This window comes from Myotis daubentonii, chromosome X, assembly GCF_963259705.1.
Source record: "Myotis daubentonii chromosome X, mMyoDau2.1, whole genome shotgun sequence".
NCBI classification, from domain to species: Eukaryota; Metazoa; Chordata; class Mammalia; order Chiroptera; family Vespertilionidae; genus Myotis; species Myotis daubentonii.
In genome coordinates this window covers 64,024,038-64,046,618 of record NC_081861.1, presented here as the reverse complement: position 1 = coordinate 64,046,618, position 22,581 = coordinate 64,024,038, and the positions used below count along the sequence as shown (strand labels likewise).

Here is a 22,581-nt window from a genome sequence, read left to right as displayed (position 1 = left end):
ACCTCTGGGATGGGCAGTCTGGCTTGAACACTTGCCTCAATATTTATTAGCAGTGTGGCATTTTCATATTGTTTGCATTTTCCAAGCCCCAATCCCCTGTCTAAAAATGGGCATAAGAACTGGGTTGTTATGAGAATTAACTTTTTAAGTTATGTTTTAATACTTCTTTACCCAATAAATGGCATGTTATAAACACTCAACATATGTTTAATTATACTATTTTAAAGGTATATTAGTGAGGGTTCTCCAGAGAAATAGAACCAATAGGATGTATATATCTTTTGAAAGAGATTTATTATAAGGAATTGGCTCATGCGATTATGAAGGCTGACAAGTCCCAAGTTCTGCAGGCTGATTTGGCAAGCTAGAGACAAGGAGAGCCGATGCTTCAGTTCAAGCCCAAATACAGAAAGAAAAAAAAAGCCAATGTGTTAGTCTGAAAGGTAGGCAGGAAGAATTATTTTTCTATTTGTAAATAGCTTTGTTGCAGTATAACTGATATACATAGCACCTATAGTTAACAATTCAGTACTGTACACTTAAAAATTTGTTTAAAAAAGAGCGTAGACCACATGTCCACATGTTAAGTATCTAACCAGGGAGAACCAAGATGGCGGCATAGGTTAACGCCGGAGTTTGCTGCTTTGAACAACTACTTCAAAAGTGAAACCAAAAAACGGAAGGGACATCACCCAGAACCACAGGAACGCTGGCTGAGTGGAAGTCCTACAACTAGGAGGAAAGAGAAACGCACACGGACACTCAGAGGAGGCGCAGTGCTGAAGTCAAATTCTGAGGTGCGGAGTGGGCAGAGCGGGCTGGCGGCGGAGGGCGCGGTTGTTGTTTTCAATCGGGAGGGAGTCGCAGACTCTGAGCTCCAGATCCGGGCGAGTCTTTAGGGACCCAGACTCAAACGGGAGAAGCGGGACTGTCTGGCTTCGGTCAGAGCGAGTGCAGCTTTCTCTCTGAGCTTTGCAGCGGGTGCTGGGACTCAGAGAGGCAGAGCCCCTGGGGACAGGACTGAGAGCCGCCATAACTGCTCTCTCCGGCCCACCCTGTTGATCCTGTGCGACCCGCCCTACCCAAGCCCTGCACAGAGGCATTTGCCGGATAGCCTCAGGCAAAGGCTAGATTAGCACCTCCCTAGAGGACAGAAGTTCTCTCACTGCTGACACAGCTGATTCTCATAGCCACTTGGCCTGGAGGTAAAACCCTCCCTGGAATTAGCTACAACAATCAAGATTTAACTATAAGACTGCGAACAAAGACCACTAGGGGGTGCACCAAGGAAGCATAACAAAATGCGGAGACAAAGAAACAGGACAAAATTGTCAATGGAAGATATAGAGTTCAGAACCACACTTTTAAGGTCTCTCAAAAACTGTTTAGAAGCCGCCGATAAACTTAATGAGATCTACACGAAAACTAATAAGACCCTCGATCTTATATTGGGGAACCAACTAGAAATTAAGCATACACAGACTGAAATAACGAATATTATACAGACGCCCGACAGCAGACCAGAGGAGCGCAAGAATCAAGTCAATGATTTGAAATGCGAGGAAGCAAAAAACATCCAACCGGAAAAGCAAAATGAAAAAAGAATCCAAAAATGCGAGGATAGTGTAAGGAGCCTCTGGGACAGCTTCAAGCATACCAACATCAGAATTATAGGGGTGCCAGAAGATGAGAGAGAGCAAGATATTGAAAACCTATTTGAAGAAATAATGACAGAAAACTTCCCCCACCTGGTGAAAGAAATGGACTTACAGGTCCAAGAAGCGCGGAGAACCCCAAACAAAAGGAATCCAAAGAGGACCACACCAAGACACATCATAATTAAAATGCCAAGAGCAAAAGATAAAGAGAGAATCTTAAAAGCAGCAAGAGAAAGAAACCCAGTTACCTACAAGGGAATACCCATACGACTGTCAGCTGATTTCTCAACAGAAACTTTGCAGGCCAGAAGGGAGTGGCAAGAAATATTCAAAGTGATGAATGCCAAGAACCTACAACCAAGATTACTTTATCCAGCAAAGCTATCATTCAGAATTGAAGGTCAGATAAAGAGCTTCACAGATAAGGAAAAGCTAAAGGAGTTCATCACCACCAAACCAGGATTATATGAAATGCTGAAAGGTATCCTTTAAGAAGAGGAAGAGGAAGAAAAAGGTAAAGATACAAATTATGAACAACAAATATGCATCTATCAACAAGTGAATCTAAGAATCAAGTGAATAAATAATCTGATGAACAGAATGAACTGTTGATTATAATAGAATCAGGGACATAGAAAGGGAATGGACTGACTATTCTTGGGGGGGGAAAGGGGTGTGGGAGATGTGGGAAGAGACTGGACAAAAATCATGCACCTATGGATGAGGACAGTGGGTGGGGAGTGAGGGCGGAGGGTGGGGCGGGAACTGGGAGGAGGGGGGTTATGGGGGGGGGAAAAGAGGAACAAATGTAATAATCTGAACAATAAAGATTTAATTAAAAAAAAAGTATCTAACCAGGATGCGGGCGCGCGCACACACACACACACACACACACACACACACACACACACACGGGCTGTCAGGCAGGAAGAATTCTTCTGACTGACTCAGCCTTTTTGTTCTATGCAAGTCTTCAATTTATTGGATGAGGCCCACCCATGTTAGGGAAGGAAATCTGCTTACTCAGTCTAACAACTTAAATGTTAATCTCAACAAGAAAACACCCTCATGGGAACACCCAGAATGTTTGACCAAATATCTGGGCAACCCGTGGCTCAGTCAACTTGACACATAAAATTAACCAACACAAATGGATGTTAGTAAAATCATATACTATGCATATACAATGCTATCATAATTCATTAAAACTACAAAATGCATTCAAATGTTTTATGTCTTTACATAATATCAAAAAACTGATTTGAGCAAGGATTTTGTGTGTGAGAGTTCAGTTTAGTATTGTTGTGCTTTGTTGTTGTTTTTAACAAAGTGCACAGTTGTTTCACTAAATTAATTGGTCATTCCCTTCTAAATAGTCAGATGTGGCTACAGTCAAATTAAGTGGAATTTTTACAGCCTGGTAATTTTTGAAAAGGAACAAAGCTCCCCAACATAGAAGTTCATCACTATATAGTCTTAGGTTTCAAAACCTATGAGCAATCTTTCCCACCATTAATCCTTAGGTTGGAGTAAAGAGCATTATTGAGTGTGTATCAGATAAATAGAGCGATGAAGTGAAACCAATATAAAATGTTATTATATTTTTTCATCAGCTCAAGTCAATGATTTAAAGGGAGAATTAAATGTATTAAAGGGAAAATAATTTGTAGAATAAAAAGTAGGCTACAATTTTCATAGAAGTAGCAAGGGTGGCGAGGAACGCATGACACAAAAATCACATTTAAATTTTCTAAGCTTTAATTGCAATTAATATTGCCCAGTAGACCAAAGCTGCATTCAAATCATTTTCATTTGACCACATCGTGCTTTCTTACAAATTTTTCAACAAGTTGTCATGAAGCTTTAAATTTTGTACAGATGGTTGATTATACTATAATGCCTAAAACATGGTATTAAAGAGACATTTTTAAACCAAGTGTAGTATTGAACAAAACTAAGAAAAATTATATACCTTTAAATCTAGAAAATTGTATAGATGACAAAACACAATCTATTGTTTTTCCCTTGCTCTCAGTGCATTTGTTTGATAAATGAACATTTAATTGAAAATAAAGGGTTAAGCAAATACCCAGAGAAAGCCTCTATTCCTGAGAGAGTCTAAAATTGAATACTTTTGGGAAAAAAATCTAGTTTTTAACTGTGCTAGCCTTTAATGGAGAGATAACTTCTGGAAAGACATCAAATGCATAGGTAATATTTTTAAACAAATATCAAAATCAGAGGACTTAAAATATGTAATCTATATAAATAAACAAATAATGGCTATCATTTATTGAGGTTTTATTATGTGGCAGGCACTTTAGCAATATTATCTCTAATTGTCACATTCACAACATTCCTCCAAGATAGCTATCAGCTCTCCACCCTTAATCTCCACCCCTCCCCCCACTACAAATGAGGAATCTGGAACTCTGGAATATAAGGGCTAAGGCTTAAGGATCTGAAATCAGTTTCATGCAGCAACAGGGCTCATTATGCCATTCTACCTCTAAAGAAACATTCAAGTCCAGAGCCACAAGCATTTCTTTTCCAAGCAGTGCAGCAATTTTCTCTTTGAAAAAAAAGACACAAATCATTGATTTGTTTCTAATTATAAGTATTATATCTCGGTGTGGGATTTTGTTTGTTTGTTTTTGTTTTGTTTTGTTTTTGGTAGAACATATAAAAGGCAAAAAAAAAAAGAAATATAAATAATTAGTAATTACATCAGTACATTGCGTCACACCTCATGAATGCTATGTTATGCCACCCAGGTACCCTTTTCAGGACAAAACAATTTATCCCCCAAAGTGATGGAAAGGTTGTGGCTGTCAGCTTTCAGTCCTCGTCAGGAATATCTTTGGCTGAAGAGAGGCACCTACAGTGACTTATTGCTGTGTGGTTTTTTAAACGCTCCCCTTTTCCTCTGCTTTATCCCCTTCCTTCTTGCAGGACAATTAGGAACAGCCATCGCCATGAGCTGAGATGACTGCTTGCTGTGGCCACACCACAGAGCAACTTACCCCTCTGCCCAGTTGGGTTTCCTGCCTTTCCCAAAGACAGGGGTGGAACCTGAAAGTACACCGTAATAAACTTCCTTCGTGCTAATATGTTTCAAAATCTGCTGGTAAATTATAGGGCAATCATGTACCTCTACATTGTAATCGACTTTCATTTTCACTTAAACATACACAATAAACATCTTTTCACACTCAAAACATTCTTTTGCATTATTTTAAATGACTATTTTTTTTACTGTATATTGTTATATATACTGAAGGGGTTCAGAATAGACCTCCCCAAGATGTGCCATTTTGGCATGTGGATTATTTTGAGCAGAAGGCAATCGAGGTTCTGCCTGTAGGCACCCCAACTGGGCATGGAACCTGCAACACAGGTATGTGCCACTGATACATACCATTGTAATTAGCTAGTTACTAATAGTGGGAAAGGAGAAAAGGGAAGGCCAGAAACTATAGGTACGCCATTTGGGCAGCTTCACCTGGAAACTGCAACTTCACACTCCCCAAGGAAATACCGGCCTATTTCCTGCAAAACACTGGGGGAAGGGACCCAACAAAGGGAAGGAAGACACAAGTCCAGTAAAGTTGGGGTGACACAGGGAAGGTACTTGTCTCTCTGTCACACCTGGGAACAAAGATCATTGGCCAGAATGGGCGTGGCTACTGCAAGCATGTGAAAATTTGGGAATACAACGGAGCTCTTGGGCTCTTGGCTTGCTCTCGCCTTCCTTGCATTCGCCCATGTTTCCTCCAGAGCCATGTGTCCCTGTGGAGCCCTCATGCAATGGCCTGAGGGGCTGCAGCGGGGAACACAAATTAAGCCAGCCTGATGCTGGACTGGCCTGTGCAGACATGAATGGAAACTGGATACTGGTTCTGATTTTAGCTCCACCAAAGCCCCAGCTACACTTCTATGGTGGGACAAAGGGAAATGAAACTTTGGAAATTCAGTGGTTTGATTCCACAGAAATAAAGCTTTCAGCATTATTGCATTCTCCCATGCAAGTCTCAGAAAAATATTTTTCTCTGGATATTGCAAGAAATCCACCCCCCCCCCCCACAAGCCACTGGGAGAGATGAGGACCTCTCCCCTCTGTTAACACACGGACTTGGAATCCAATCAGCAACCTTTTGGTTTATAGGACGATGCTCCAACCAACTGAGCCACACCAGCTAGGGCCAGAAATAAGTTTTTATGACCTATTTATAGGACAGGGCAAACTTCTAATTACCTAACATCTCCTCTTCTTATCTTCCTACCCTCTGAAGCCCCAAGGTGCCTTACCTCATCCTTAGCTTAGAATGCCATATATACCCCATTTTTCTTTTCTGTTTCTGAACCTCTCATTTATGTGGGGTCTCTGACTCTCTCATGCATATAAGGTTACCCAGAGACACATATGCAATTAAATTTGGTTATTTTCTCATTAACCTGCATCAAGTAAATTTAATTATTAGACTGGCCAAAAGAACCTTGGTAGGTAAAGGAAGTTTTCTTCCCCCCTACAACGCCATAATTTATCTGCCCAGTCTCCAGTATTAAAGCATCTCCAACTGTCAGTTCTAAACAAGTTATTTACACAGTCTCAAAGTGTATCCCCATAAAATGCTTGTTAGTTACTTCAGAGTGGAGAAACCTTGCAGACACCACCTTCACAAAATAATGCAAGTGAACATTGTTAGTAATGGGACTAAGCAGCAGCATGTGCCCTCCTGAAATTATATCCTAAGAATTCAGAATTGCTTCTGTGGTATTTCTGCCAAAAATGCTTAACCTGAAACAATAATGGGAAACAGCAGATAAGCCCAAATTGAGGGACAGTCTACAAAATTACAGGTTTGTACACTTCAAAAATGTCAATGTGAATACAAATAGGAGGTTAGGAAATTTTCCAGATAAAAGAAGACCAAAGAAACATTATAATTGAGCACACCACATAATGTTACATTTTCTTTTGCTACAAAGAAGTATTATTAAGACAACTGTCAAAATTTCAATGTCTGTATATTAGATAATGTATATTAGATAATGTCAAGTTACTAATTTTGATAAGTGTGCTTAGATTATGTAAGAGAATTCCTTATTTTTAGGAAATCTATGTATTTAGAGGTAAAGAAGAATCGGTCTTGCAAGCCACTCTCTAACAGTTCAAAAAAAATAGGAGTGTGTGTGTGTGTGTGTGTGTGTGTGTGTGTGTACACACAGGGAGACAGAGGGAGGAAGAAAGAAAATAAACTTGGGTGGAGAGTGGATGGAGAAGACAAAGAGTGAGAATAAAGCAAATAAACAAATACAGAAAATATTAACATTTAGGGTATTTGGGTGAAGGATATACAGGAATTCTATGTATTATTATTGGAGCTTTTCTGTAGGACAGGAATTATATTTTTACAAAGAACTATTAATCCCATATCATATATGTTGTAATTTTCCCAAGTATGTGATTTGTATTTTAATTTAATCTATAGTAGTTATTAATATATGAAGTTTACTTTTTTTGTAGTAAATCTACCAGTGGTTTCCCATAAAGTATCTGACTTTGGTGTCTGCTCAGGAAGACTTTCTCCAACCTCTGATTATATAAATATTCACTTATATTTTCTTCTAGCACATTTGTATTGTTCTATTTGAATATATACTTGACCTTGAATTTATTCTCGTGTGATGCAAGGACTTAATTTTTTTTAATAGAGAAAGAGAGGAAAGAAGGGGGAGACAGAGACACATTGATGAGAAAGAACCATCAAAACATGGATTGGCTGCCTCCTGCACACCCCCTTTGGGGGGTACAACCAGGGAATTGAACCAGTGACCCCTCAGTACATGGGACAATGCTCAATGAACTGAGCCACACTGGGTAGGGCCTTAATTTAATTTTTATTAGAGTCAGCAGTTGTCCCAATACCATACATTAATGAATCTATCCTTTTCCCATTAGTTTGAATTATCACATATATTACATTCCAATTTCTTATAGAGCTCTGTTTCTAGGCTTTCTGTTCAATTCAGGACACTATCTATTCTCATGTCACATTTTTAAAAATACTTTACCTAATACATTTTTTACATTTTGCAGCATTATTTTGTTGTGTACTACCCTTAAAAAAAAATCTTTAGTATTCTAACGCAAAACCAGCTCCTCAGTATCCTGTTTCTAACAAGGTACTGAGTTGCTTTTCAGGATCAACAGAGCAAATCCTCAAGTCATGCAGACCAAGTATGTGCAGAGGGGGAGAACTCTGACTTCCACCTGCACCTGGAATCAAAACCTTGCTGACTCCCACCCCACCCCCACCCCAAGCCCAAGGACCAAGACATGACCAAAACTTGAACACCCAGAACCAATCAAACTCCGCGAGACTGAAATGACTCCTACCTCTTTCATGTTCCTTACCTTAGATGGCTATCCAATCAGATCACCTGAATTAGAATTAATGACTAAACATAACTCCTCCTGAATTAGAATTAATTAATATGTATAACCCCTCCTCACCTTATTCTTTAAAGGTGCTTCAGGCCTTTGTTTGGAGAGATGGATTTGGGTAGGATTTGGGCTTTCTCCCTGTCTTCCTGTCAGGCTGCCTCTCAAAAATAAACTCTTGTTGCCCACTTGATGCTTTAGTGATGGGTGTTACTGCACATGGAGCATATGGCTATAGTATCTGGGGATGTATTACTGTTCTCATTACTAATTTTGCAAATTTTCATGTTACTTCTTTTTAAATTAAAATAACTAGAAATTTCTCTTTTCAAAGAATTACCTCTCGGATTTATTTCCTAAACCTATAGTTTTCTAATTCATTCAGTTGTGGCTTCCATCTTTATTAATTTTTTCATTCTGCTTTACTTTGGTTATTTTGTTACTTTTCTTAGAGACTGCTAAGTTATGCTTAACTTATGCTAAACTTAGAGAATGTTTAGTTTGTTTTTATTCTTTCTCATTTAACAAGAAAATATTTTACTGCTAAGAATTTTCATGAGTACAGCTTTGACAACTTCCCATTAAATTTTTACAAGTAAAGTTGTCTTTATTGTTGCTTTCTAAATAGTCTGGAATTCTAGTTTTCATTTCTTCTTTACTCCAACCACTCTGCACAGAATATAGTTTAATTTCCAAGTAGTTAGATATTTTCATTGCTTATCTTTTTGGTATTCATATCTGGCTTTACTGTATTGAGATTATAGAATATTAATTGCATAATTCCTACTCTGAAATTTACTGAAGTTTTCTTTATCACCAAATAGGCAATCACTGTATTTAAAATAATAGATAGCTGAAAATAACATGGATATCTTTAAGGATGTACATTATATTCTTTATTTTTTTTCTAATGAACTGAAAGGTGTCTCTTCCACTATGATTTTTGTTTTGTAACAATTTATCCTTGAGGTTTTAACAATATTTACTTTAAATAGTTTAATATAATATGTGGTGCATAAAAGTTCATCTTTACTGCAAATCATGCCCTTCTCAATATAAAACATATCCCAGAAACTGTGACTACACCCATAAGATATTTTAATTCTACATATGTTCATATTCTATATATTCAGATAGAAACACAAATACTTTCCTCTTGAAGAAACATCCCTTTCTTGTAATAGGTTTTTAGTGGCTATTTGAAATTAAAATGCAGTTATCAGTGTTGTTTGCAAATTTCAAAGCTTCTTTTCTGCCTTCTTTTGTAGGTTCCAATTGTAAATACAAATTTACCTAGAAGATATTTTTCTTAAGATAAGATTTACACCGAAATCTTAGCGAAATTTAAGACAGCCTCTTATAAGTGTTATTTTGTTGTCACTGCTTTAATCATAGAGGGGTAACACCACCATAAGTCAAGAACAGAAAATATCTAAGTGGGAAATTCTTAACTAAAATGCAAAACAGCACCTGGGGGAGTGAAGAAAGCAGGAGTTCCAAGAAGGAGACATGGAAGCAGTAATGACAGTGGTAATAATAACAGTAATGCCCTAACTGGTTTGACTCAGTGGATAGAGCATAGGCCTGCAGACTCAAGGGTCCTGGGTTCGATTCCGGTCAAGGGCATGTACCTTGGTTGCCGGCACATCCCCAGTGGGGAGTGTGCAGGAGGCAGCTGATCGATGTTTCTCTCTCATCGATGTTTCTAACTCTCTATCCCTCTCCCTTCCTCTCTGTAAAAAATCAATAAAATATATTTAAAAAAATAACAGTAATAATAAAGGAGGGGGAAGAGGAAGAGGAAAAACTGATGCAAGCATTCACTAGAAGCTTGCTATATCTGCCAGGCAATGTTCCAAACGCTTTACGTATAATATCTGCCTTTATCCTAGCCATGATCCTATGAGGTAGACACTATCGTATATACATGTTGTCAGTGAAGGAACTCAGGCACAGAAAAGCTAAGTGATGAGCCAAACACTAGTCTGGGGTTTAAGCCGGGATTGACAATAGCCAGAGCTGGCACTCTTACCCCCATCTACAAAGACTCATTAAAAGGGGAAATGGGGGCAGATGGAAACTAGACTTTTGGTGGTGAACACGCTATAGTGAATACAGATAGAGAGTTAGAATGTTCTGTACCTAAAATGTGCATAATGTTATTAACCAATGTTTTTTTGTTGTTGTTAATTCTCACCTGAGGATATTTTTCCATTGATTTTTAGAGAGAGTAGAAGGGAGGGAGAGAGACACACACACAGAGAAAACATCCATGCGAGAGAGAGACATCAATTGGATGCCTCCTGCATGGCAACGGAGGTAAGTGCCCTTGAGCGGAATCGAACCCGGACCCTTCAGTCCGCATGCCGATGCTCTATCCACTGAGCCAAAGCAGCTGGGGCTAAAATTATTTTTTTAAATAATGTGGGCGAAAAAGAGAAAATGGAAAAGAAAACTGTATCAACTTTGAAAACATTGCATAGAGGTTAAAAACACAGGTTTTGGAGCTGTATATACTGAGTCTGAAGATCCATTGCACCACTCACTAGGCCTGTGATGTAGGGCAATTTATCTAACGCCTCTGTGCTTCAATTTCCTTATCCATAGCATGAGAATATTAATGACTCCCCAGAGTTGTGAAAATACCAAAAAATGCATAAAAAGTATTCAAGACAGTGCGTGCCCCTTAAACCTTGCCTAATGCTAATATATATCACAATATTACATATTGTTCAATCAGATACCAATAATAAGTACATTAAGGCTTATAACATGAAGTTATGGTGTGCTGCCTAAATCTCTCAAGAACATACTTTCCTGAATTTTTAAAATGAAAATTAAATTTACTTTAAAATTTACTAAATATGTTTTTAAAATACAGGGATGGGTAAAAGTAGGCTTACAGTTATAATAACAATAAATAATACAAAAATTAATAATAATAATACAAGAATAAACTGTGTTTCACATACCCACAACTATAAGCCTACTTTTGCCCACCCCTGTATGTAATATCACTATACAAAAGTTTCCTTCAAAAACAAAATTCTGACCTATAAATATGTCCCAGTTCTTCTAAATGTCTTTGAAGAATATCTGACTTTCAAATATGCAAAAATGCCAAGATATAATGATGTTCATTAAAACTTTGTTTCTTTATCCTAGGGCATTTTCTTTTGAGCTGGAAAGAAACTACAGCATAACAACTGCTAACAGGATGTTCATGATATAGTTTAACATCCATATCCACTAAAAATCAGGAAAAAAACTAATATCTCATAGTCTTTTTACTTATTTCATTTTATAACATATTGATTTTCTCTTTTATCAGATATAGTCTTTTAACCACCAGATATATAAATGAACAATTACTCAGAATTTATTCTTATATTCTGACTATAGATAAGAGGACAAGAAGACTTTTCCAAAATAATGAGATTTTATGGTCTCAACTAAATGATTGTGTGATTTATAGAATCTGTAAATTTTTTAGAATTCACTTTCAACCTTATTGTTTTTCTTATCATTATAATAGATTGATTAGATTAAGCAATGAAGAAATGGTTCTACCTCTCCCCTAATATACTACATTAGTAAACATTCCACTGGATTTTCACATTCATGTAATAGTAATTCTATTTTTAGGTAAACCTTTCTTTTCCCTCACTTTCATTTTATGGTTTTGAGCAACATCATATAATTTTAAAAATGCAATTTAGAGATAGACCACCTGGGTTCAATCTTACTTCTGATTCTTTACCTGTTCTTTGCCTTTGGTTAAGTCATATAACCTCTCAGAACCTTAAATTTTAACACAAGTAGCACCTCATAGGGTTGATATGCAGTTTTAGTACAAACATATATAAAATGACTTATACACTATAAAGATTTATAGGGATATAAAGTGGCTTTATGACTGCATTTGGAATATTTGCTTCAATGATATAATAGCTTATTTTTGTTGAAACACAAAATGTAAATTTATAGATAACCACATACAAATTTAATTTATATTTAAACATATGAGAAGGAATTGATTCTCTCATGTAAATGAATATTTAGGTAGTTAGGTTTGTGAAAAGTTTACGTAAGTGGAGCCATTTTAAAATAGAGCCAGAGCAGCCATTCCAGGGGAAGGACTTGTACATCTTACTCCTTGAACCTTTGGAATGTTTGAAGGGGGCAAAATAACCTTTGAACTGGACAAAAATACATTGTCTTACAAAAACAAACAACCAAACAACAAAAAACAACTGTTGACAAAGCTAACAGGAAAGCAGACATTCTGATCACAGGGACTGATGATTATGGGTATTCTTTTTTTAAAATATATTTTATTGATTTTTTTACAGAGAGGAAGGGAGAGGGATAGAAAGTTAGAAACATCGATGAGAGAGAAACATCGATCAGCTGCCTCTTGCACACCCCCTACTGGGGATGTGCTCGCAACCAAGGCATATGCCCTTGACCGGAATCAAACCTGGGACCCTTCAGTCTGCAGGCTGATGCTCTATCCACTGAGACAAACCGGTCAGGGCAGATTATGGGTATTCTTGAGAATGATTAACCAGCCATGCATAGCTGAAGAGGAACCCAGCTTGTTTATACCAATCGAAATTCCTTTCTTCTATTTATGCAATTATTTCCCTTCCTTTTCTCATTAAAACCCTTTGCTGTACCCCATAATCAGGACACGATTTGGGTTTCTGCCTGAATCTATGTCTCCAGATTACAATTCTGTGATCTCAAATAAACGCTTTTTGCCTCTTACTTTGGTTTTTTATTTTTAAGTTAACAGGTTGATCAACTCAAAGTCTAAACTCATACTTTATGTTCAAGGAGGCTTAATTTACCCTTTCTTCAATTTGTAGTCTAAAAAGCATTTCTGTTTGTTCTCTTCCCACTCCACCCATCTCCCAGACCCACTACCTCTGAATTTAAAATGAATTTAGATAGAAAAAAAATGTTTTCTATGTCATAAAAGCAGTTGTATTTCAACCATCAAGGCTTAATACTCTTCTGTCCCTATAAAAACTTATTTTTAGATTTGAGGGAAAACTAGTGTAGATAAATCTATACTTTTGATACTTGATTTTGCCCATAAGCACCTCCATTACTGCTTATACACTTGAAGCATTGGATTTGCAAAGGGGAGAATGCCTGCCCTTTTTCTTTCTCAAGTGTTGAGAAAGGAAAATAAATTCTTCTATCAACCTCTGCCCCATTAATTCACATAAAGTGATCTTTTATGTTTTGAGGTAGCTGGACTTCTAATCCACAGGTCAGGCATTAAGCTAAAGAACAGACAAATAATTCATGACACATTCATATTGGCTCACTCATTTCATAACTCTAAGGTTTGTTTATTTTGGGAGACTCAATCATATCAGAACCCAGGGTTCAAGTTCAATAGAATGTGAGCTCTATTTGTCCATATTGAGCCATTTCAACACTCATCAGAACTTTCAGCAAATATGTGGTATGAAATCATTTTAAATCATTTCATAAGTTCTCATTTGTGCTGAATATTCCTATTGTCACATACATATACGAGCATACTCATGTACACAAAAAATTAAGCTGATTTCATCAAATACCAAATAATTTCATTTCATTTAACACAACCTCATGTCCTTCTCTTAATCTTCTTCCTAGCCTACTTTTTTATGATCCCATGCACTTATGAATGACAATTTAAGCTATCTGCTCAGCCTGGCCATGTCTAATCAGCATCACTAGATTTAGTGGTCCTCTCACATTTGGATAAGGAAACCCAAGAAGTATCCCAAGTACCGCAGGAGCTTGACATGTAAGCCTATGGCTTTGTCATCGCATAGAGATGGGTAGCAACCTAATTGATAGTAACACTGAAAGACTCAAACCATACTTCCATCTCCAAAATGATTCCTTTTTTTTTGCCCCCTGCCACTTTTAAGGTGTGAATAATTAATAACTTTAGCATTGGAAAAAGGTAAAGTATCTACATTTGAAAAGAAAAGCTCAGGCCCAGCCCGGGTGGTTCAGTGGTTGAGCATTGACCTATGAGCCATGAGATCATGGTTTGCTTTCTTGGTCAGGGCACATGACCAGGTTGTGGGCTCAATTCCTAGTAGGGTTGTGCAGGAGGCAGCCAATCAATGATTCTCTCATCATTGATGTTTCTATCACTCTCTTTCCCTTCCTTTCTGAAATTGTATATATATATATATATATATATATATATATATATATATATATATCCTATCCAATAAAAGACAAAAAGGGTAATTGATCGTACCTTCGCTACACTTCCCATTGGCTAATCAGGGAGATATGCAAATTAACCGCCAACAAAGATGGCGGCTAATTTGCATATGTAGGCGCCAAGCGATGGAGCGAAGCCGGCTAGCCCCAGGCAGGAGCAGCAAGTGAAGGCTGGTGTGGCAAGCGAAGAGCAAAGAGGGAAGCCCGCTGTGCCGGCCCCGCCACCGGGGCCCGCGCGGCAAGTGAAGAGCTAAGCTCCTCGCCCGCCACGCCAGCCTCGCCCCCAGGGCCCACGCAGCAAGCAAAGAGCTAAGCACTAAGCCTGCCGCGCTGGCCCTGTCCCCAGGGCTGGAGCAGCCAGCGAAAAGCGAAGAGCAAAGCCCGCTGCACCAGCCCCTCCTGGCGAAGAGCGAAGGCCTGGGTTCTGGGCGCCAGAGGAAAACTGATGCCATCAGCCAGGGTAAGGGGCCCTCGAGGGGCCTCAGACTGCGAGAGGGCACAGGCCAGGCTGAGGGACCCACCCGAGTACAGAAATTTTTGTGCACTGGGCCTCTAGTATTTATATATTACTAGAGACCTGGTGCACAAAATTTGTGCATGGGTTGGGGGGAAGGGTCCCTCAGCCTGGCCTGCACCTTCTCACAATCCAGGACCTTTTGGGGGATGTCTGACTACTGAGTTAGGCCCTATCCCAAGGGATCCCTGCAGATCAGGCCTAAACTGGCAGTCAGACATCCCTCTCGCAATCCTGGACTGCTGGCTCCTAACTGCTCGCCTACCTGCCTGGTTGCCCCTAACCACTCACCTGCCTGCCTAATCACCTCTAAACACTCTTCCTGCCTGCATGATTGCCCCTAACCACTTGCCTGCCTTTCTAATCGCCCCTAACTGCCTCTGCCTACCTGTATGATTGCCCCTAACCACTCTGCCTGCCTACCTGATCCTCCCTAACTGCTCTCCTGCCTGCCTGGTCACCCATAACCGCTCACTGGGGGGCGGGGCCAGCTGGGGCAAGGGGCGTGGCCTCTGGTCATTTTGGTCACTGGGCTTTTATTATATAGGATATAAAATATATATATATGTATGTATGTATATATGCTCCTGGACTCTGGCCTGGTAGTTCAGTTAGAGCATTGTCCTGATACACCAAGGTTGTGGGTTCAATTCTCAGTTAGGACACATACAAGAAGCAACCAAAGAATGTATAAATAAGTGGACAATAAATCTCTCTCTCTCTTTCTCTCTCTCTCTCTCTCTCTCTCTCTCTCTCTCTCAAGTCAATAAATAAAAAATTTCAAAAATAGAAAAGCTTCTCCTTCAAAATTAACTCTTATCTAATCTGGGGGAGGGGTTAACATGACCTCCCACAATTATCTTTCCTTTTTTCCTTCCTCTCTTTTACAATAAAACCTGCTAGAATAAGTAATATTTAGACAAAGAGTGAGCTAGCACACCATTTTTCAAGTACATGAATTCTTAGGTAATTATCCTGAAAGGTTGAGGGTGTTTTTAGATTCCTTTTGGATTGTAATCCTTAGTGACTAGATCTACAGGCTACATTTTACTAAACTGATTGACTCTAAAAAAAGTATCTATTTTATATTTTAAAAAACTCTACTAAAATTACTGTGAAAAATCTCTGTAGTATGGAAGTAAATTAGATAAGAGGAAGTAAATTACTTAAGAGAATATAAAATCATAAGAAATGCTAGGCCATCCAGGATTCTGTGTCAAGGCACTCAGAGACAATTTGTGAAAACTATGGCAGGGATCCACCCAATTTTCTCCAATACCTTCATAGGTTACTAGGTTTTCATGAATTAATCTAAATTAACAAGTGGTTCTTAATTGGAGGTTGAGGATACAACCCTTTGGAGAATCTGACAATGCCTCTAATCTAGTTCTTCACTCATTGGAAATTGAAAATATGAGGAAAGCAACAAACTTTATAGAAAAATGTGCATATGAATGTGTGTGCATGAATACACACACACACTACTGATAAAGAATTCTGTATATAAGTTCATAGAGTTCATGGACCCAATTTAAAAATACTCTGTAGAGAATCATGTCAGGATGGCCCCACTCTGTTAAAGAATGAAAATTAATAAACACACTCAATTTTTAAGGTACTAACAAAAATATGTTTTCTAGCATCACATATAAAGTGATACATTATTAGAAGAATAAACTATGTAGGCTATGTATTTTGCTCATAAACAAGATGAATAAAAGCATGGTCTTTGAAAATCACCATAAACTAGATGTACTTAGCTATGAGAGATGCAGAAAGCTCTAATAGTATGTGATGAGGATAAGGCTGGAGATATAAGATTGGAACTGATCTAGCTTGGGCTGGCCTACAAAATGGTTTAAATCAGTCTCTGAAAGTGGAAGTCTGGTTTGACAGAAGAAACACAGAAGCGTCTATGCTGTTTCCATGCATGTATATATGTTAATGTCTATAGTTTTCCTTTTATAAAAAAGTTTTTTTTAAATTTTGATTTCAAGGTTAAGTTAATCTCTTAAAGTGAATTTGGAAGATTTCCCTTTTTATGTATGCTCTGGAATAACGTAAGTCACTGGGTTCACTAACTATGAATATATGTAACATAATGATCTGCTTTTTGTGTTTTTTTTGCTTTGTTTTTATTTTGTTAATCCTCACCCTAGGATATTTTTCCATTGATTTTTAGGGAGAGTGGAAGGGAGAAGGAAAGACAGAGAGAACCATCGATGTGAGACAAACACATCTATTGGTTGCCTCTGCACAAGCCCTGACCAGGGTCAGGGAAGGGGAGGGGCCTGCAACCAAGGTATGTGCCCTTGACCAAAACGAACCTGGGACCCTTTGGTCTGCAGGCCAATGCTCTATCCATTGAGCCAAACCAGCTAGGGCTGATCTGATTATTCATAGTTTAATAAAACTTCTCTGTTGCCTTGTGAGCTGTAGATTGTTTGAGAAGCATATATTACTTTTACAATCAGGAAAAAAAATTAAATATATTCCCTTTAAGAATTTAATAAAAGCTATGGACACTTTCTTTACTGTTCAAACCAATCAGAAACAAACACCTAAGTGGTTTTACAATTCCAATCCTTTGTTCTCACATCTACACTAATAATAGACAAACATGCAAATTGACTGTACCTTTGCTATGCTTTAAGCCATGCCCACCATCCCATCAGAGTGACTATATGCAAATTAATCTGACCAAGATGGCGGCCAGCAGCCATGGAGCTGGAGCAAGCAGGAGGCTTGGTTGCCCCAGTGATGGAGGAAGCCAAGATTCCTGCCTGCTGCAGCCAGCTCTGAGCTCCACTCAAGGCAACAAAGTTTCAATTATAGAAGATAAATAAACCCCAGATACCTACTTTCAGCCTGCCATGACCACTAAGCTGGAGCGAGCAGGAGGCTTGGTTGCCCCAGTGATGGAGGTAGCCAAGCTTCCAGCCTGCCATGGCAGGCTCTGAGCTCCACTCAAGGCTAAAAAGTTTCAATTATAGAAGGTAAATAAATCCCAGAATTTAAAAAAAAGAAAAAAAGGAGAGGCTGGGAGCTTCCATCACCAGGGGGCTTGGCCAGCCTGAAAATGGCCCTCAGCCCCTCACCCAGACTGGCCAGGCACCCCAGTGGGGACCCCCCACCCTAAAGGGGGTGTGGTCAGCCTGCAAACAGCCATCAGCCCCTCACCCAGACTGGCCAGGCACCCCAGTGGGGACCCCCCACCCTAAAGGGGGTGTGGTCAGCCTGCAAACAGCCATCAGCCCCTCATCCAGGCTGGCCAAACCTCCATGGAGTGAGGGTCCCCACTGGGGGGGGGGGCTTGACCAGCCTGCGAACAGCCATCAGCCCCTCACCCAGGCTGGCCAGGCACCCCAGTGGGACCCACACCCTGATCTGGGATACCCTTCAGGGCAAACCAGCCAGCACCCACCCGTGCACCAGGCCTCTATTCTATATAATAAAAGGGTAATATGCAAACTGACCCTAACAGCAGAAAGACTGGGAATGACTGGGCACTATGACACACACTGACCAGCAGGGGGCAGTTGCTTGCTGGGGTCCTGCCCCAGCAGGTCCAGGGGTCCCCAAAGGTGTGGACGTAGTCGGCGAAGAAGGAATGACATGGAGACAGCATTCAGTTGATCAGCAGCCTAGCCAGGATCTCTAACCAAGTTCTGGTCAGGATCTCCAGCGAAGTTCTGTTCAGGATCTCCAGCCAGGTTCTGTGTCCATGTTCTCTTGCTGGGTTCTCCAGCCAGGTTCTCCAGGTTCTCCAGCCAGGTTCTGTAGCCATGTTCCCTCACTAGGTTCTCCAGCCAGGTTCAGTCACCAGGTTCTAGTCAGGTTCTCTTGCCATGTTCTATCCAGGTTCTGTAGCCAGGTTCTGTCTCTAGGTTCTTCAGCCAGGTTCTCTCACTAGGTTCTGTCTCTAGGTTCTTCAGCCAGGTTCTCTCACTAGGTTCTGTTTCTAGGTTCTGTGGCCAGTTTCTGTCCAGGATCTTTTGCCATGTTCTCTCGCTAAGTTCTGTCTCTAGGTTCTGAGGCCAGTTTCTGTCCAGGATCTTTTGCCATGTTCTCTCGCTAGGTTCTGTCTCTAGGTTCTGTGTCTAGGTTCTGTGTCCTGTTGTCTTGTTACATCTGTATTTATACCAGTTGATTCCAATCCCATCAATCTCTATTCCAAAGGTTAGGGTGTTTCTTATCTCCATTCCAGGGAGTAAAGATTATGTAGCTTAAGCATGATTATTCGTAGTTAAAGTGATTAATTACCCGCCTGGCACTTAGTTAAGGGGTTTTATTCCCTCCCTAACTTCAGGGGAAAATCCCTACCTGGGGAAACAACCTTTCTCAGAGAGGTGACCTTGGTTAAAACACATAGTGCCAAGAAGGTGAGCAAACATATTAAGAACAGTATGCCATATATGCCAGGTCCCTTGAAAAAGCAAGGATGGCCCGGCTCCCTGCAGTTGCTCAATTCAGGAGCTGTCCCCTGGTGGTCAGTGCGCTCCCACAGGGGGAGCTCTGCTCAGCCACAAGCCAGGCTGATGGCTGCCAGCACAGTGGTGGTGGCGGGAGCCTCTCCTGCCTCCTCAGCAGCACTAAGGATATCCGACTGCAGCTTAGGTCTGCTCTCTGCTGGTAAGTGGACATCCCCCAAGGGCTGCTGGGCTGCCAGAAGGATGTCTGACTGCCAGCTTGGGCCCGAATCCCCAGGGAGTGGGCCTAAGCCAGCAGATGAACATCCTACGAGGGGTCCCAGACTGCAAGAGGGGACCCCCTTCCCCGCACTAAGTCCACAAATTTTTGTGCACCAGGCCTCTATTTGAAACATAGAAATCAAACAGAAAAAAATGGCCAATATAACTTTATAAGAGCTCTGCTGGAAATAAAGAACACAAAAGATATAAGCCATACCAAATAAAAAAAGTAACAAAATGGCAAATGCCAGCCCATTTTATCAGTAATTAAATGGATTAAACTGCTCAATCAAAAGACATAGATTGGCAGGATGGATTAAAAACAAAACAAATGATTTAACTAATTGCTGTCCAGAAGAGACTAACTTTAGATCTAAGGACACAAATAGGTTGAAGATAAAGGATATAAAAATAATTCAATACTAGTAGTAACCAAAAGGGCTGAGATGGCTATACTAGTATCAGACAAAATAGGCCTAAAATAAAAAAAACTATTACAACAGACAAAAAAAGCATATTGTATTGGTAAAGGAGCCAATTCACCATTTACACATCAAACATGTGACCTCCAAAATACATTACACAAACATTGACAGGAATAAAGGAAGAAATAGACATATATACAATAATTATTGGAAACTTCAATACTCCACTTTCAACAATGGATAGATAAACCAGACAGAAGATCAACAAGGACACTGAGGACTTGAAGAATATAAATCAAATGAGTTCAACAGACATATACAGAATACTTTACCCAATAGCACCAGAATACACATTTTTCTCAAGTGCACACAGAACATTCTCCGGGATAGACCAAATGTTAGGCTACAGAATAAGTCTTAAAACCGAAATCATACAAAGTGTCTTTTCCCATTCCATTGGAATGAAACTAGTCATCAATAGGTGGAAAGTCAGAAAATTCACAAATACATGGAAATAAAACAATACACACGCTCTCTTTTATTTATTTATTTATTTATTTATTTATTTATTTATTTATTTATTATTGCTTAAAGTATTACAAAGGGTATTACATATGTCTCCTTTTTTCCCCCACCCTTGACAATACCCCAGCCTCCCCTACCCCCCAGTGTCTTATGTCCATTGGTTATGCTTATATGTATGCATATAAGTCCTTCAGTTGATCTCTTACCCCCCCTTCTGCCCCCCTAACCTCCCCGGCCTTCCTGCTGCAGTTTGACAGTCTGTTTGAGGCAGCTCTGCCTCTGTCTCTATTTTTGTTCATAAGTTTATAATGGTCTTTATTATCCATGAATGAGTGAGATCATGTGGTATTTTTCCTTCATTGACTGGCTTATTTCACTTAGCATAATGCTCTCCAGTTCCATCCATACCGTTGCAAATGGTAAGAGTTCCTTCCTTTTTACAGCAGCATAGTATTCCATCGTGTAGATGTACCACAGTTTTCTAATCCATTCATCTACTGATGGGCACTTGGGCTGTTTCCAGATCTTAGCTATGGTGAATTGTGCTGCTATGAACATATGGGTGCATATATCCTTTCTGATTGGTGTTTCTGGTTTCTTGGGATATATTCCTAGAAGTGGGATCACAGGGTCAAATGGGAGTTCCATTTTTAGTTTTTAGGAAGCTCCATACTGTCTTCCATTACACACTCTCTTTTTTAATCCTCCCACAGAGACATGCTTTGAGAGAGGAAGAGAGAGAGAGAGAGAGAGAGAGAGAGAGAGGAGAGAGAGAGAGAGAGAGAGAGAGAGAGAGAGAGAGAGAGAGAGAGAAACATCCATGTGAGAGAAAAACATCAGGCGACTGGGGATGGAAGCTGCAAACTGGCAAATGGGTGTGTGCCCTGACTGGGAGTCAAAACGGCAATCCTTTGGTGCACAGGACAACGCTTAACCAACTGAGCCACTCCAGTCAGGCAAAAACATGCTTTTAAACAACCAGCAGGTCAAAGAAGAAATCAGAAGGGAAGTTAGAAAATACCTTAAGACAAATGAAAATAAAAATACAATAAACCAAAACATATGGGATGCAGCAAAAGCAGTGCTAAGTGGGAAATTTATAGCTATAAATGTTTACATTAAAAAAGGAAACATTTTAAATCAACAACCTAACTTTACACGATAAGGAACTAGAAAAAAATTAAACCTAAAGCAAGAGAAGGAAAGAAATCATAAAGATTAGAGTGTAGAAAAACAAAACAGAGAATAGAAAAACAACAGAGAAAAACCACAAAAACCCAAAGTGGCTTTTTAAAAAAGATCATTAAAATATAGAAATCTTCACCTTGGTTGACTAAGAAAAAAAAAGACTTAAATGAGCAAAGTCGAAAATGAAAGTGGGGGTATTCCTACCAATTTCACAGAAACAAAAATAGATTATAAAAAGAGTATTATAAACAATTGTATGTCAAGAAATTGGATAACCTAGAATCAGCGGTTCTCAACCTGTGGGTCGCAATCCCTTTGGCGGTTGAAGGACCCTTTCACAGGGGTCGCCTAAGACCATCCTGCATATCAGATATTTACATTACGATTCATAACAGTAGCAACATTACAGTTATGAAGTAGCAATGAAAATAATTTTATGGTTGGGTCACAACGTGAGGAACTGTATTTAAAGGGCCAGAAGGTTGAGAACCACTGACCTAGATGAAATGCACAAGTTCCAAAAATAAATAACCTACTAAGCCTGAATCTTGAAGAAATAGAAAATTTGAATAGAACTATAACTAGTAAAAAGACTGAATCACTCAAAACCTCCCAACAAAGAAAAGCCCTGGGCCAGATGGCTTAACTGGTGATTTCTACCAAATATTTAAAATAGAATTGACACCAGTCCTTCTCAAACTCTTCCAAAGTATTGAAGAGAAGGGGACACTTCCTAACACATTTCATGAGTCCCAGCATCACCTTGATCCCATAGCCAGACAGAAACAAGACAAGAAAATCACAGATCAATATCCCTTGTGAATACTGACCCAGAAACCTTCAACCAAATACTAGCAAACTGAATTCAGTAGCAAATTGAAAGGATTATACA

At 39.4% G+C, this 22,581-nt stretch overlaps 1 long non-coding RNA gene across 1 annotated transcript in view; it reads left to right on the top strand.

Annotated features, from left to right (window-relative positions):
- The window catches only part of LOC132224158 (uncharacterized), a 413,311-nt gene that overhangs the window by 175,054 nt on the left and 215,676 nt on the right, over positions 1-22,581 (top strand). The window contains exon 3 of the long non-coding RNA XR_009450609.1: positions 18,761-18,825. This is a non-coding gene — a long non-coding RNA (uncharacterized LOC132224158). The remainder of the gene's footprint in view (positions 1-18,760; positions 18,826-22,581) is intronic.